The sequence below is a fragment of the Sitodiplosis mosellana genome, unplaced genomic scaffold (assembly GCF_009176505.1).
Source record: "Sitodiplosis mosellana isolate CC-2019 unplaced genomic scaffold, AAFC_SMos_1.0 Smas_scaffold_6167, whole genome shotgun sequence".
NCBI classification, from domain to species: Eukaryota; Metazoa; Arthropoda; class Insecta; order Diptera; family Cecidomyiidae; genus Sitodiplosis; species Sitodiplosis mosellana.
In genome coordinates, this window is record NW_022601408.1 from 3,631,690 (window position 1) to 3,647,052 (window position 15,363).

General features: G+C 35.8%; 1 protein-coding gene across 1 annotated transcript in view; it reads right to left on the reverse strand.

Annotated features, from left to right (window-relative positions):
* LOC129575647 (peptidyl-prolyl cis-trans isomerase 5-like) overlaps positions 1-15,363 on the reverse strand; it is an 89,580-nt gene that overhangs the window by 52,121 nt on the left and 22,096 nt on the right. The gene's annotated exons all lie outside the window — the stretch shown is intronic.

Consider the following 15,363-nt stretch of genomic DNA (forward strand, 5'->3'; position numbering starts at 1 on the left):
GAGAGAGAGAGAGAGAGAGAGAGAGAGAGAGAGAGAGAGAGAGAGAGGAGAAACAACAAGGCATCAAACAAACGGGCGCGCGACGAAAGAAGAGCACATGCTGCACCAGCATCGGTGCGCTCAACACACACTCTTGGCATCTGCAACAACTTTGAAAAAGCTATCTTTATTGAATTTGGTTGTGTTTACTTTGGGTGAACCCACTGCTGATTTAAAGTAAAACCAAGTTTAATGAAATTCTATACTTCAGTGTCGTATTTTATTAAAAATTTGCTAAAGTCAATCCGCATTTATTTATTTTGCTCCTTTTTTCCCGTTGGCTTTTGGGTACGCGCGCGCTCTTCTTTTCTCTACTTTATATGGATGGCTTTGATACCGTTGCTCAATGAGCGTTTGCAATTGAATGCATTTGTATGGATATCTGTGTGTGGTGGCGTTTTTTTTTTAGCTCCACACCGTTTACTTCAGCGCTCATCTGGTGGCGTTCATCGTTCGTCGCACGTACAGACACCATTATTCCACCTTACAAATCAAATGGAAAAGGGAACAAAATCAGACACTTTTTGCTCTTGTTTTTTTTTTTTGGCAGCGGTACTACGTTGTTGTCTTCGTCATCGTCGTCGTCGTCGTTTCGGGATCGCATCATTAAACCATATCTCGGGTTCTTTTCTAATGCTCTTCATCGGTTGACTTCTTCTTTCGTACTCTCATTTGTTGGCTGGATCGGTACCGAATTCCGTTTCACTTCTTCGTTCGATTTGTATCACATTGCGAACTTATCCAACTCTTGCTGCGCTCAACATCGAACGAATTGAAATTTTGTTTTAATACAGAATGCAGAGGGAAAGAGAAAGGTATGAGTCGAAAGACAAACACTTTGTTTATTTTGGCTCTTTTTTGCTTCGATCGTTGCTTTTATAACCACATCTCGTGCACTCTTTATCACTATTATTCATTGGGTAAAAGCGGCATTTGTCGTCGATTACAACGGATTTTCGCCCTGTATATTTATGCGGGTGTTTGCGCTGCGCTGGTGTGTATATGTGTATGTGTGTCCGCGTTCGTTCGTTGCCATTGCCATAGCGTAACCGATCGATTTATGAAAAGGTTAAGGATTTAAGCGGATTTCAAAATAAGTGAAATATTGACGAGAGTGATGTTACAATTTAAAAGCAATAGAATACCTAATTAATTTTATTCAACAGCGGCAGCACAAATTTTTTTTTCTTCGCCGTTCATAATGTATCTCGTATCTCGATTTTTATCGTGCGCACCTCCCTGGAACTGAATATTTTAATTAAGTTTAGGCAACTTTTCCGTTTGATTTTCACTTAGAGGTGTTTAATGCACATATAACCAAACAAATATGTGAGCCAATTCCAATGAAAGCATGAGAAAATCATGCCATGGATCGCATTGATTCATTGTTCAGCTTCAAATTCTATAATCGATGTGCGACGAACGAGAAATAAATAGAAAAAGGAAAGAAACGCACAGTAAAGGAATCAAATAAACTATTTCATTATGCTGAAATCAAGTTAATTATCCTCCACTTGCAATTGGAATCGTTTCGGGCGAACGAAAGAACGAACTTAAGTTTAGCGTCGTGTGTGTGTGTGTGTGTGTGTGTGCATCAGATAATTTATCGGAAATGTTTGTTCATTTGAAATTTCAATTGAATCGCTTGTCTGTATGCCTATGCATGATAAAAGAATCTTTATTTCGCATCGGAAACTGACGATTCTCCATCCCTTTCTGCTCCTTTCCTTTCTACCCTCTTTCCTCCATTTCGTCGACATGAGACAGTAGCTTAATCTATTGTTGTGCCGCAATCGAATAATAACGTTCAATTACATGAAAATATGATACAACAAATAGTGTGCTCGGGCTCTCGTCTGCGCCATACCAAACGGCAAAACAAGAGAAGAACTGTCGTAGAATATGCGAAACAACTGTGCAGTAACAAAGCTTCAAAAGAAAGCCAAGAATCAAGAAAGACAGTAATTAACTTTTTATTGTAGTTGTTGTTGTCGTCGTCGTCGTCGTCGCTCCACCCACTGAAACCAAACTGATTCAAAGAAGAAGAAAAAAATATGTAAAATGTCCCTGTGCTCAGCTTTAATTTCGCCACTTATCATCCTCAATTTGCTTGTTTGGTCGGAAAATAAATGAAATGACAGGATTTAAAACAATTACACAAATAAAATGAAAAAAGTCACTTTTTCCATTCATACACATATATTTTAGTCGTTGCTTGCTCGTTGCCATCGCCAGTTGTACGTGGTTCACGAAGCGTGATAAAGACGAATACAAAATATGAATATATCTATATTACGTTGATAATTTTTCCCAATTTATTTTTTTAATCCTTTGTCGTATTTAGCGTCAACGATTTACGGATTTCGGGGACATACACACAACACATAGGTCCCACATCGTGTTTATATGTTCTGAATCTGACTGGGATGGCTTTTTTTTTGCTGCGTTTCCATGTTGCTTGAATAGAATAATAGCTAACATTTGTATTTTGTTACTGTTGCGTGTGTAATGTATTCTTTGGTGGTTCAATTAAAATTGTCCATTAAATGGATGAAAAGACGCACATTCGTGGAAAAAATACAATAGACATCCGAAACTGTGTTTGATGTGAAGCGCACAAAGCGCATAAAACAATCTTTGATGATTGCGATAATTATTAGTGATTATTGCTCACATACATACATGAACAAACTGCACACACATTCTTTTTTCTAGCTACATTCGCGTTGTAAGAGAAATTTTGGATAAATTGTTATGCATTCAAAAATGTTTTTTTGTATGCTCTTGAAAGCGGGCGAAAAATTGAGAACAAGTCAATTTTAGAGGTAACGTATTTTATGACAAATACATTTTTTTTTTTTTCTTAATCAAATCGTGAATTTAGTGAGTGTATGAATGGGAATGAATTCATCTGAAATTATAATATGCAAATTGTCGACTCTCGGTGGATTTAATAATCAGTAATAGATTATATAATTGCCGCTCCGTATGAAACTTTGCATCGGAAGAGCTAACATTTATCTCTGAACGGTGGAATAAAAATAGAAAAAGATATGCAGGCAAAAAGTACAATGTGAAATATTGGAATGTTTCGGTTGATTGTACGGAATGAAACTGTAGAATTAGCCTTTTTTATTACAATCACAGAAAAAAAAGTATTTCTCTCTCTCTCTCTCTCTCTCTCACATGTTGTTGTACGGAATAAATTGCGATGCGGCGAGGAAAAAAATAGGCCTCAGTTGGTACAAACAATTCTAATTTTCAATGATAAAAATTTCATTTCGCGAATTTTTTTTTTAATAACCACGGAAAAAAAAGAACAGTAGCACCGAATGGAACCGAAAATAAAGCTCACTTGATATTTTCGGGATAAACGCCGATCCAGGAGCATTTATAAGAACACCACAGACTCCAGAAAAAAATGTGCATGCACTTCTTTTTTTTTATTATTATTATTTCCGTTAGCGCATATATGCAGAAAAAGTAAACACAATTTTTAGGATATTTGATATTCAACGGAAGATGCAAATCAATTTTTCATTCGCTTCACGTTCTCATCATATTTCATTTGATGATTTTGGCGCTTCTATGAGTGTTATCATCGGGAAAAATATGGATGCATTTTTTTGTTGTTCATCAATTGCTGCTGTATGCAATGTAGCCAGCTTCGGAAAATATATTACGAATTAATGATGATCTAACGAGTTGGGCGAATTGTTGACTTATTGCCATATTTTCCAATATTACTTTTCTCAAAAAATGCAACGCTTTATCATTGACAACTATCATGCAACCGCATTTTTTTCACTTTGCCACCTTAACTGTAATCATCCATTTGAGTGCGACCGTTTTGATGCGCTACAAAACCGCTATCCGATTTCAACATATATTTATTCACCCCTTTTTTTCTGCAGTAGAATTGCAACGCCATTGAAAAAATGAGAATTTAATTTGAAACGTATTTGTTAACAAAAAAAAGTAAAAAAAAAAAAAAATGTTCGGTTAGACTGATTGTAGAAAGGTGAAAAAAATATTCCATGCAAAAAGGATGCTTTTTACCCTTTGACGGGAAATAAAACGAAAAACATGATGGTCGCATACATGCACATACATTCATCGCTTCTTTCGAAGTTCAATGTCCACAGCAATGCCAAATGGACCCGATTACATTTCTATCTACATTATTAAAAGTCATATCAAACCAAATGGAATGAAATGAAATATAATTTCAGTTTTATTTATAAATCTAATAACCAACTGGGGCGCATCATAGGCCAAACAAAGAAAATCAAATTTATGAATGTATAAACTCAGGAGGAAGAAAATCTTCAGCGGATTGATAAATAAACGCACAGAGCATTTCAAGTGCAGACATAATTCCAGCTGAGAAATTTAATTGTCGTTTGCTACTCCATCGTTAAAATGACATGTGTAATTATGGGTCTGTTAAATAGGGAGCCACAACAAATGAATTGTGGAGAAAAAAATTAAACGCAACCATGATTTTATTACTTACTAGCGGCCAATGCTAGGGGGGAAAACGTTCTTTTTCAAATAATAAAATCTATTTCGATCATTCAAATCTAATGAAATCTACGGACTTTCAAATAGTTGGCAAAATCACATTCATCATATCCATCATACAGGATATTTTAGATTTTACTGAATATTTTGACCTTTCGATAATATTGCATATAGTGGCTATTTAGCGTCCCTGTTTCAAATACCATTCGCTACTATAAAATATATATTCTAAGCACAGAAGATGACGTTCCAATTATTTAAAATATTTTGTTTCAATTTGTTTTTGTTTCTAGTTGCAACCAGGGATCGAAACCAAACCAAACCGAATATTTGGTTTGAGTGTGAGAACAAACCAAACCATTCGGAACGTTCTGAAAAATGATTTGTATGGCACACAGAAACGTTTATGCTTACGTGTATTAGTATACGACACTAACACAGTGACAACCCGCTTGAACGTTGCCCATACAAACCATTCTCAGAACGTTCCGCTTGATACGGTTCGCTCCGATGAACAGAGAGCAAAGCAGTGAAACCGTTCCGAAATCGGTTTGTATGAGAAACGTCAAACCGTTTTCGATCCCTGGTTGCAACAGAATATGGTCAGTTCAAAATGCTTGTGTACACTGTACATATATCTGCCAAAATTATAAATATATTTTCATATCTGTTGAGTTTGTTTGAATATGAAAGTCATAGATTCTGGCACCAAAAATTTCACGGGGATCAGACGAAAAAATCAATGGGGGGTCAGAAAAAAACAATCAATTCAATCTAGTGTAAAATCATTAAACCATTCTCAAAATTTAATGATGGGTCGAAAAACTTGATTCTATCTAGTTGCTGTGTTAAATTTGCTTTCGGGAAAAATGAAGACCAAAAAAAAAAAGAAAAAGGTCCACACTTTTGAAAAAAAAAAAAAAACGCCAGCAGGGGGGTCAAGATCAACGAGATCAGGGTGCGTCAGAATCTATGATGAAAAATCAATGGAATTTATTCATATCATCAATTTTTATGACTGCGTTGCCCCCTAGGATCAATGTATAATGGACTAGGGGGTAGGAACACAAGCGCTTGAGACGTATTCGTACGAATATTCGTGAATTCTTGTGATTGTGTATACGAGACATTCGCAGCGCAGTGCAGTGAGTTTACAACAACAATAACAAAGCCACGAACGCATGAATATATGCGAATACATACGAATGACACAACTTATTCCTAGCCCCTAGATAATGGAACACCAAGTCTCAATTGAAATCATATCCACTAAACGCAACTTCTTACTCAAAGAGCGATTAATGGAGATGAAAAATATTGTTCAACTCAAAGTGTTACTCGCTGCAAACTCACTAGCTTTCCCACAAAATAGCACTATCATTTTTCTATAAACCGATTGAATACAACATGCCCGGGTGGACGCGATAGGATTTGACGAAAGCCTACATTCGTTCGATGAGGCTTTCATAATTTTTATATACATTTTAAATACTGAACGCCTAGGCGTTCATTGCTACGAATACACGAAAGAAGTGAGGATAGCAATGAAAGGCTAAGCGTTCAGTATTTAAAATGTACATATAAATTATGAAAGCCTCATCGAACGAATGTAGGCTTTCATCAAAGCCTATCGCGCAAACCCGGTTGATTGATTAAAAACGAAAAAAACTCACATAAGACATTAAAATTATCTATATATATAAAAAAAAGTTGTATGTATGTATGTATGTCCCGAATGTTTGGCCAAACCGTTCATCCGATTTCGGATCCAAAGATACCGTTGGAAAGCTCTTGGTCTGGAGAAGGTTACTAGAAACATCTTGGTCCATCATGGTCGAGTTAACACGACTTAACACCATTTTTGCTAACGAATAGTCGACATGGGTATCATTTAATAGGGCTTGGAACGGAGATTAACATGGATATCATCATGGACCATGATGGTCGAGTTAACACGACTTAACACCATTTTTGCAAACGAATAGTCGACATGGGTATCATTTGATAGGGCTTGGAACGGAGATTAACATGGATACCATCTCGGTCCATTTTGGTACCTTTGGGGTATTACTTACACCACTGCCACAGCTATACTAATTGACATATTGAGTTCAAATTTGGCATGGATGTTTGTTAAGGTTGTACCAACTCAGGAAAAAAATACTTTACACGATACCTATACCTGAAGCGGCTAAAATGATGAATTCCGGAAACTTTATTGTCACAGGGTATGTTTGAAATGAAAAATAAAATGAAAAAAGGCCATCATGGTCGGCCATCGTGTTATAACGCCATTGAACACTTATTAGTATGAGAAAGCCATGTTAAAAAAAAGTAAAAAATTTCTTTTATCATCATAGTATTCGTTTTACTGCTCTATGTCTGATTTTATTGTCAATTCAATTTCATTTGTCATTTTATTTGACGTTGCTATCACTTCAACGTAATTCACGAACGTACACACAAAGACTTTACTTTCACACGCACGTATAGTTACAGAAATTTATGTTTGGCGGCGCTCCCAACAAAGTTTCTACAGCAGTTCGAAACGTCAACCGTTGCTATAGCATATGGGCTAGGTAGTATTGATCCTCCGTATTTTCTTCCATTTCGTATGACAGCTCAAATTATCTACCATTTCTTAATGTGGCACATTTAATTTATATGGAAAAGTTGGGAGAAAAATGGTAGAATTTTAATGTACATCAAATTTTGCAAAATAAAATTTATATTCCATTCCAGATTTGCCGAGTCAAATTTGAGGCTGATGCGAACGGAATTTGGCAAAAATAACGAAGAAAACCCATTGGTAAAGAGTACTGGAGCTTCGAGTATAAATTTTTGCTTCTGAATTGCTCCGAAGAGTGCTGAAACTACTGAAATATACTGAATTATGTTAATTTCGGGTGATGATCCGCGGTCGGTCGTGATTTTCAGGATGCTGATAACAGATAACAACTTGGTGTCTTCATTAAAGTTGTAGCACTCAAGATGTCCTACAACTTTGCTGAAGACAGTCATCTCTTGGATTTAACAGATAGAAATAAATTTAACCATTGAAAAAATCGCGTGAAGCTCCTAGAAAATCTGTATTCAAGCACTTCATTAATAAAATGGCGTAAGTAATCGATATGACTTTTCTTTTTTCAATCGTTCAATGAAAGCATACTGCAATTCGATTGAAATTATGCGAACATTCAGTGTCAAATGAAAAGGTATATTTCATTTTTATTACTTGACATTACATCAAACTGTTCAACGTTCACCTGTTTCTTGAGTTAGAAGAGCGAATGTTTCAAGTGGCTTTTATGGCTTTTTCACGTGAGCGTGTGCGCGCACTTTTAACTTGATTTCTTTTTTGTATGCTGCACCTACGAAGTTGTTCGAATTGCTTTGAATGTCCATTAGCAAGTCTTTTGTTCCATTAGAATAGGCCACGTAAAAAGTGCAAACCGAACAATTTGCGAAACTTATTAACGGGTTATGGTTACAATGCCGACTGCTTTCCTATACGCTGTGTATCAGTGTTAGATATGTCTAAGATTTTTTTTTTTAATTTTAAAATTGCCGATACAAATCCCGTAAATGCATCGAGTTCCTAGTGCCTAAATGGAATGAAGCAAGGGACAAAGGGGTTAAGTAATTCTATGTAATTCAATGCGCTTCGCTCAAGATTCATTTGTTGTTGTATTTTTAGCTTTTGTTCGTTAGACTTCGCCAAAACGTATAATTATTAGGTTAACACATTTTATAAAACAAAAGAGTATTTTTGTGCGCGATTCGCATTGTAATCGATGCGATTTGTGGAATGGAAAAATGATTTGTGCTATCATTTCAATGGAATAAACCATATTGCATTATACACTGATTGATGCTCACACTTTTCCACAAAAGCCACCCCTCTTAACTTTCTTTTCAATTTTCAATCGCAATTCACAATATTCAATACAATGGCATGAAGCATTTAGTCAATTCATTTCAAGCAATTTCAACTGTTAAAAGCAATGTGTATTAAAAATTGCGATTCAATTGAATTCAATTCATGTGCGATCGGATCGAAATTGTGTGCATAAAATACAACCCACTGAAAGTGCTTTATTTTGATGTGCATTTACTTGATTTTATTTCCAGATCAGTTATAAAGAAGACGCGCGTTCTAGCGCCATCCACCTATATATACATAAGCGAAAATGAAATGGATTGAGCATGAGTCAGTGTGTGTATATGGTGCGAAGCATTGAAAATACGGGAATGCACGGAGACTGTACGAAGATTCGTCGAATACGTAAAGCACATAAGCTCCTTTTCGATCTCAAAAACTAACAGAACATTTTATTATTGCAATCCATCGATAGGAAATCGAGACGGAACGCTTACACACATCGACTTTTGTATCATTCCATACCGTCTCACCTCGCTAATATATTGTGTACAGATTCGTGTATCTGTGTTCACATTTAATAATAATTCTTAAACTTATAATATTACGGGGACTTTATGATGTGTCTGACTTGAACATTAGCTCTTCTATTCTTTCATTGGTCGGGTGATAAGTTTTTTTTATTTCAGACATTTATTGAGAATCGATTTTCCATGCCAATGAAAATGATTTTGTGCTACTGCTCTTTTCTTGGTTTTTACATGACATTCCTATTTTCTGCTACCAATTCACTGGTAAAGACTGTCAAATCCTCAACTCCGAAAATTCTTTGCATTGCATGAGCATTGAATTGGTTGCTGCTGCTTCACTTTGTAACTATTGCGCTCAACGCTCGCCCTCTGTGTACACGAGAGCTATTTATTAATATGTGTGTATACAAATAAAACGAATCGCAGAGAATAAATTCACAGCGTCGAAAAAAATGTTTAGCAAATAGCAAAATATCGCAAATTCTCATCTTTGTTTATTGACAATTCAAAACATCATTTACGACCAGTTTCAACCGTTTCAATTCCCATTTTGATAAAGCAATTTGAATTTTTTCTAAATGTTATGTATTCATTTTCAACGATTCATATCTGCTTGAGAGCCTCACATTTGTTCTCGACACTGCCAATTTCAGTAGCAGGCACAACGACAACGGGGGTGTGTGATTGCTTGTATGTATGTGAATCAATTTAAAAAATCAGTGTAAGCGGTAAGGCTGCCACGATCCGATTCTCACATCTCATACAACAAATAAATTTCATATGCGATGCCAATACCATTGTCATATCGGTAGATAAATGAATCGAATGAACTCATCAGACGGAGATTTATTCACTCACCAAACAACAAAACAATGCTCACAAAAGAGCAAAAATGTTTCCATATTAATATAAAGTACTATGTGTTCTTTTGTTGGTCCCATTGACAGGATCTATGCGGCGATCAACTGTTAGGTTCAAAGGTATGTTTTTGAAGCAACTTCCAGCCAGTTTTAATTAATTTCGATCTATTTTAAAATGAAATTAAATTCCATTGAAAACTTTATGTGTGTAATAAACCTAAGTAAAAGCAGTCACTGGAGTGTAATTATGTGGTCTACGTTCTCGAAAAAAAAAAAAAAATTGATAAATGCTCGGCAATCAAAGTAATCAGTGCCAAATATTTTTCGCACTCATTCACAATGAACTATAGCCACCGTATATTCGTCATATAGTGAGTCAAGTATTGATAGAAATAAAAGGAAAAAGTCAACAATTTGCCAATATCCTGGCCTGTGGGCATAATAACGTACCAACGACAACAATGAATCAAGGGAAAATAAAAACTAAAACTTATTATTGTTGGTGATGTGCACAATAATAATCCGTTGACAGTGACAATACGCACATTGATAATTCCGAAGCCAATAATGATGTGCGTGTCCGTCGTCGTGGTTCCATTCCGTACAATTTCTGCTGGCTGATGCAGCTTCCAAGAGGAGCAACACAAAGAAAACGGATGAAAATCGATTCAATCTGTACATAGTACACAGACGGAAAGTGGAAAATTAAATACGTTTCGCGGCAATAAAATTCGTGTATGGCAAACACTTTTTGCCAAAATTGCTGTGAGAATCGACAAAAGAATGATGCTTGTATGTATATCGTGCAAATCAGTGCCGTAGCGTCCATAGAGGCTCTCGAGGCTCAGCAACCCCAAAAAATCCTTGCGCTCGCAATTACATGCACAATCCCAATGTTGGTGGTTTTTTTTTTTAAATAAAAGTCGTTACAAAATTAGACAGAATTCGTTATTTTGTTTGAGTCGTGCTAAACGGGATTAAGAACAAGTCAAAAAAAATCAAGAGCGTGTGTATAGAGCTTGCACCGGGGCGGTGTCATGTAAAAATTCTAAGAGTTCTATGAAGACTTTATTAATTTTTGAAATTGGGCCAATCTAGCAGGCAAGTTTTTCTTCTACTAGTGTTCGTTTTTTGCTCTCGAAAATGTTGCGTTATTGTTTTTTGTCTCAATATTCTGTTTTTCTTCGAAAATTTAACACTCTTTTTCCGATAAAAATAAATCGCCACATGTTAAATCGAAAAAATTACGAGAAAACCACCCAATGACCTAAGATATTGTATCATAAAGTGAGTTTTTCAGGTGTTTGGTGTTTCCATAATAATTTTTGCCTGTGTAAACACACATTTAGAGTTTTGTGGCTCAGCAACCCCAAAAAATTTAGTCACGCTACGGCACTGAGTGCAAATATTTACTCAATTTTGGTGAATAAATGTGTAAAAGAGAGATTGCGAATCTTTTTTTTATTCATCAATTCTTGAAATTATTTCATTTTTTCTTGCGTTAGATAGAGTAGACTATTTTTTTGTACAAAGTGCAGACCCACACGCATAATGACATACTCTTTTTTCATCTAATCGATTATATCAATCCATTCCCTTTCTCATTGCTTGTGTATTTGGCATCACATCCTCGGGCTAACTACAAGTAAATGAGCCGGAGAATTGTACTACTAACAAGATTTATATACGGATACGATGCATTTGAAATCTAGTGTACACTTTCTGTGAGTAAACATTGATCGGCTCTATACTGTCGAGTTTTGTGTGGAATGAGACTGTTCAAAATGGAATTTTCCAAAGTTTGTACTTTTATGTGAAAAAGAGAGAGCTAAATAAAGAAAGAACATTCGAAGTTAAAGCGTGTCGATCGATTCATTCATGCCATTGATTCTTTTACCCAAAATTGTAACAGAAATGGTAATTTTGGTTAACACACACATTCACTGTTAAATGGTACTTGTTGCCAATATTCAGGCAATTCTTCATTTCTCTTTCATTCATGATTTTTCTGTCGCCTTCTTTGGCTTTCCATTTTAAATGAATCATCTTCAACAAAGCCGCACTGAAGATGTTTTCGCCACAAAAAAAAAGAGAGAGAGAGAGAGAGAGAAGAACCGCAAAAGTACAAACAAAAACATATTTTTCTTAGTGATAATCTTGGAATTGTATATTTGGCACCCATCTTCTGTCGCTAGTTTGGCCAATTGACACAAAGCGAACTCAAGTATTGTGTCGATGGTTTTGTTTTTTCAGTGTGATCGATACGAGTGATAAGAAATGTTTCACAATAATCTATGAGTCTAAAGAGTGACGGTGCTTTGTTGGTGTCGTTTTCCGGCTTCGTTTTTTCCTCATATTCTTGTTCTCCTATCTCTTCTCTCTGTAATTTCATTTTCAATACTGTAAACATTCTATTCGACAAGTTTTTTTCCTTCTCTTTATTCCACTTCTACGTGCTAGTGGTTTCTTTGTCGCATTGCTTTTGTTTTGTGTTCATTTGTGGTTTTTGTAATTTGGCAAAGCTGATCATTGGTGCCCATTAGACAAAGTAGTACAAACGATATGCTACTGTATTTCAGCTATTTTTCAAGGAGTTATGCACAAAGTTCATTTGCACCGGTCGAACACCTTTTAATAAGTGTAAATTCATTCATACTTTGATGGCCATTAGCTCAGTCATTCATTCATGATTTTTTGTTTTCGAGTATTTGCACTCGTTTCTTTTTACTCATTTCTCCAAAAACTAAACAACACAACATTTTTCGTATGTTTTCTTTCTGAATGAGTGTGCTTGTCCGACTTGGGAAAATCGATATATTTGTAGATTTTTATCGATATTTTGAATTGATTTGGTCATGTTAGATTGTTATCGCCCTTTGTCACACCATTTAAAGCGCAATTTTTTGTTTTGCCATATTATCTGCACTAGCAAATTAATGAAGTGGCAAAATTTAATTTCCTGCATGAATATCGTGTTCGCATCAGTGATGCTATTCATTATCATTTAATTCGTTTGGGCTTAATTGGTGTACGGAATGGACACGTTCGGCTCGTGTCGTGTGTACACATTGATATATTGGCCAATAAAATGCGAGAACAGCTATTTAGTCAATTAGAAGCATTGCACGCAGTGGATAATTGTTGGGAAAATTGTCAGGGGAGAAAAAGAAGAAAAAAGCAATACCAATCAAATGTAAACAAAAATGATGCGTGCATGTCACATCCATTGTTGATTCAATGTTGAATCACAAAAACAGTAGCCGTGCTCGACAACACACATATTAGAAACGGCGTCAGTATCTTCAATTCGACAATCAGTCGACTCTGGTTTCTCTTTTTATATTCTTCATTACTCCTCTCTCTCTCTCTCTCTCTCTTTCTGCCCCCGTTTTATTTTATTAGATTTTATTTGATGCTATCGCATTGATGTGTATTGGACGAAATTACCTCCATACGCACAGATACTACTCCAATTGTATGTATATTATCCCCACTCCTTCGAATGTTTGTTTGAGTTAAAGAGCGCCCTTTTGCCGTTGCTCCATCTTCTTTTTTTTTACTCTTCTTTACCATCGGTGGCATCATCATTTATTTAAAATAATAAGTTACTACGTTCCCAATTCAATGTGGATGAAGAAAATATTCGACGTGAAACCTCACTTGTTAGCGACTGATTTCAACACAATGCTTCGATCTTCAATCGTTTATACGAACGATGGATGATTCCATGGAACAGCAAAGTGTAAACGCATACAACTAAGAAGAAAAAAAAGTGGAAAAAAGGGAAAAAAGAAGAAGAAGAAGAAGTGCGCTGTATGCACACACATCAACACGATTATTTGGATGTGCAGAAAGTCATTTAGCCTATCAGCACCTTCCGCCGTATGATATCCAATAGAAATCGGATATATTAAATTCGCCGATTGATGTACACACAAAACATAAGGGACAAAACAGCGCATGTCCTCAACGAATAGTCTTCGCACACTTGCCTGAATGCCGAGCAGACAGCGTCTTCAATATGGTTACATGGCCACATGGATAACGAAGTGTTGATGTTTGCATTGCGTAACGATGGCGCATCGAGAGTGTACCACAATGATTGAAGACCGTTCAATTGAAATCTTTGAAATTAAAAATTACATTTGGTCATAAATTGAATAACGGTTTATCACTCGCATCCTCGACACGATTTCATTTTTGATTTGAAGTAAAACAATGTTGGTTATATACATTTCATTTGAATGGAGAAAAAAAAAATACAATAGAGAATTCATTTTGAAACCGTTCGAACGATCTGACCACAATGACTTTGTACTTTGAACGGTGGAACGATGTTCAATATGGCAATGTGGAATTGACTTATTGAATTATTTACTTCAACTTACCTGTTTCCGCGAAAATGCAATTACGGTTTCGACAATGATGAACAAATTCTTCTTCTCCCGTGTACGTTTACCCAACCGAATTCGGTTTGAGCCATGCATTTTATTTTTTAATTCCAGTATCTAATAGGTTTGAAGTTAATAAGTTGTACTTGTTCAAAGTATTGTGAATGGAAATTTTTCTGTGTCGCGCCAGTACGGAAGAAAGTCGCCCAAAAGTCATTCTTAAGAATGAAAAACTTCGGTACAACTCACTTGAGTAATCCATTCATTAACTCTTGGCTGTTGGTTTGATCTCACCTTTGCATGTGATAAGAGGAATTAAACACAGTTCGGTTCGGTTCGGTTCGGTTCGGTTTAGTTCAGGTGAACTTGAAATAATATTGCTATACATTCGAAACGACCGATTGAGAAACAACAAACATCTTTTAATCGCACCTGAGAACGTAAAACAAAAGAATACCAAAATATTTATAATAATCTGTTGCAATAACATTGTGAAAACAATGCGCTTTTCTATTAACACTACAAACTTCAAATATTCAAAGCAGAAACCGGGCCTGAAATATGTTCCGATTAAAGTTTTTCAAGCAATATCCGATTTTCGATATCAAGCCGATCAATTTCACCGTTTTTATCAACGAAAGGTGAAATGATCATTTTGTCCCAATGAAGAAATTGAATAAATTAAAGCAGGAAGACTTCATAAGTATTTAATTGCCTCCGTTTTGTTGCTAATTATTGTTCTTCCTTTTCGTTCACAAAAGGTTAATCCACTTCATGCGTTAATCTGGCAGCGCACAGGTAAATCTACCTGCTAATGAATTTGGACCAAAAAGTAAACAGTGCACATCATCTCTCTATCTCTCTATTCTAAGCTCTTTAATTGCAACTGAGTTCGCTGGAAACAGGTATTCTACGTTCAATAGAGCATGTTGTCAGAACAATGCCTCATTGGCTTCTGAATTAAGGTGGAACGATATCAACTGCTTAAGCAACTTACCTTGCGGAAGAGTCATTTTTGAGTATACAGGAAGACTCAAGTCAAAGCTAAACTAACATTTGCAAACCGCAAAGAAGTCAACTCGAATCGAAAATTCCTCGGATTTCATCTACTGTTAATGATATTCCAAATGACAAACGCA